We start from the raw sequence: 3,099 nt of genomic DNA on the forward strand, positions 1-3,099 counted from the left end.
TTACTCCTCCTCATCTTCATCCTCTTCCTTCTTTTTCTTGGTTTTTTCAGTCTTGACAACTCTCTCTTGTGCAGTATCAGCTTTTCCTTTAGCTTGGTCAGCAGCAATATTCTTTTCACAATTTTTCCTTCAGCTTAGCAGCTTTCCTTTCCTAAGGCTGCTTATCATCTGCAGCTGTGTCATTCCACATCGCTCCCAGTTTCTTTGCAACACCACCCAAGGAACAGGTCACAGGATGTTCTCCTTTGATTTTCAGGCAATATTCAGAACAGAACAAGAAGAAGGCTGACGGAGGCCTCTTGGGTGCATTGGGATTCTTGACCTTTTTGTTCCCCTTTAGGAGGGAGATAGGTTTTCATTTCTCTTTCATAACTGGCCTTGTCCGCCTTTGCCCTGTCTTTAAATTTTCCTTTCTCTTTAGCAGACATGGTCTTCCTCCTCTCTGAGTCCTTCTTAGAAAACTCTGAGAAGTTGACTGGAGCATCTGGGTGCTTCCTCTTGTGCTCCTCCCAGAGAATTTGCACAAAGAATGCATATGATGGCATTTTTGCCTCTTGGCTTCTCAGGATCTCCTTTGCCTGTGTTTAGCTGTTTTGCCTTGGCAAAGCACAGAGTCGCCAATGACCCTCTGGCTCTCTCTTGCCCCAGTGCCATCTCTGTAGAGATCAATGTACTGCAATGACTGTGAGAGCAGGAGCCAGACACAGCCTCCTCACTCTCTGCTCTGTAACTCCTTTGTATTCTTGATGGCCGCCATTCTGACTGGTATGGGATGAAATCTCAGTGTAGATTTGATCTACATTTCCCTAATTGCTAATGATGTTGAAGAATTTTTTGTTGATAATTTGCATTTCTTCTTTTGAGAAGTGTCTGTTTAATTCATTTGCCCATTTATTAATTTCACCAATACAATTCTGAAGGTCTTAAGTATTGACAGAAACATAGCATACACATACCCCGACAGACCCTAAGGGGGGAGTTGGGATTTCACTGCCCCTTGCTCTGACATGGTCTGTTTAGAGGATGACTTTCAAATGTGCGTACCACAGTCAGAGAAAGAGAAGGATGATGTTCTGTGACGAATTTTGGAAGGAACTGGATTGGTTTAATTCAGAGAATAAGACTCTGACAGGGGCAGATAGGAAAATACTAGAGGACCTACATGATTAAATACAGGAATTTAAAGGCAGTACCAACCTAAATAACAATCAGAGATAATTTCCAAAGGATTTTTTGTTTATTTGTTTGTTTCCAGTACTGAGGATTGAACCTCGGGCCCCATGCATGCTAGGCCAGCACTCTACTACTGAGCTACTTGCCCCAACCCTAAGAATATTTATTTGGGCCTAGTAGAGCATTGCCATGGGAATACACAATGTCACAGTAACTACACACCTAGTTACTATGAGGTCAAGGCAAGGGGAAGTTTTGAAAGACAAAAATGAGGGACATTATATGAGATATTATGAAACAATAATCCTTGGCCACGATTAATAACAAAGGTGACATCAGTCTGAGTTTGAACAGATAGTTTCTGGGCAAAAGTCCTTGCAAAAGTACTTTTGTATAAGGTTACAGTGACCTTTTTGGTCTGTCAGTCTTTTGTAAGTAGTTACTATAGGTAAGGATAGTTACTATAGGTACTACAGGGTGGGAACACTTCCTCCATAATTTCACACATTTATTTATTTATTTCTTAGGGCTGACACCAGTGACTGATTCCATTTTGTTACTGATGGTTTTTCTGGAAGTCTCCTTGGCAAGAGGACCTGGTCTGAATCCCCAGCTCTGCTTCTGACTGGCTGATTTCTCATAGCCTCAAAGCTCTATCAACCTAGATAAGGCAGGGAGCTGTGGCTGGAGTTCTGCCTAGCACATGGCACATACACAGCAAGTGGCTGTCATCAGTGGCAGGTAGGTGACCGCAGACTGCTGAGGTGTGTTTCAAGTAGGGTAGTAAGAAGCTTGACATGAACAAGTCCCAGGAGCCATGACCTCTAACCCCACCCTCGAGTAACATAGAGCCACTAATGATAGACACTCACCAATGGGACCAGCAAGCCTCTGCCCTTCTGGATGAGAAGCAGCCAGGAAGTGTTCATTCCAGCCCCACCTGGGTGGGAGTGATGGGGACACCTACTCGACCCCCCTTACAGATGACTGCTGATGCTTGGAATGCCATCCCCTGGAGAGCAGGCTCTTTCTTCATAGCTCTGGTGACTGACGCACAGATGAGACGGAATCAGTGCAACACTGGATTTTTTTTCCCAACCATAAGCAGAGAGCCCTTTATGGAAAAGTGTTGCTTAAGCCAATCTGATAATTTGTTCAGGGATAGTAAAGAGGAAGCTTCCACCTTGGGCCAAGGTATGAATGAGTTAAGACCAAAGTTCTCATTGTTGTTCTTAATTCTAAAGTGCTTTACCACTGAACTACATTATCAACCCCAAAACTTCTGCTTTTTAATGACCAGGGCAAGCACCCAGAGCACCAATGGCCTTGGAAGGGATGGTTGACACCTAAGCCCAACACCAGAGCTCCCGTTTCTCACCCTGAAACACACCAGGGAGATAGGCCTTGAGACCCTTCCCCCACCTCTGCTAACATTTCCTTCATAGAAAAAGCAGAGCCCAGTGTGCATCTCCTTTCATTTTCTTAAGCATTGTCCTCAGCATATTTCTATATTTTCCAACCATGCTTAGAAAAATATCATTTTCGATATTTTTGCATCCCACAGGTCATCTGTGACAAAGAAACTTCCTCCAATGTGGAAGACACCTTGTCATCTGTTATCTCCTCAACTCAACTCAATTCTCACACTAACTACCCAGAATTAGCACAAACCACAGGTGAAGGGCAGGGTTCCATGAGACTGCTTCCACGTCAGGCACCAGCAGTATGCCTCAGGGCCTCAAGCCACCCCCTCACTGTCTGAGTAAATGTGAATTTGAGGTTCACATGACCTCCCTTCAAGTTTAATAGTTTGCTAGAATGACCCCCAGAACTCAGGAATGCTCTGTTTAACAGTATACTTTTGTTATAAGGGGTACAACCAAGGAACAGCCCAGTGGGAGAGATGCATAGGGAAGGTCAGGGGCT

At 44.2% G+C, this 3,099-nt stretch overlaps 1 pseudogene across 1 annotated transcript; it reads right to left on the reverse strand.

Moving 5' to 3' along the window:
• LOC306665792 (high mobility group protein B1-like) lies at positions 1 to 874 on the reverse strand (annotated as a pseudogene). Its single transcript has one exon. The product of its transcript is annotated as a high mobility group protein B1-like (transcript).
• Positions 875 to 3,099: the final 2,225 nt, after the last annotated feature.

The sequence above is a fragment of the Sciurus vulgaris genome, assembly GCF_902686455.1.
Source record: "Sciurus vulgaris genome assembly, chromosome: 7".
Taxonomy (NCBI): domain Eukaryota; kingdom Metazoa; phylum Chordata; class Mammalia; order Rodentia; family Sciuridae; genus Sciurus; species Sciurus vulgaris.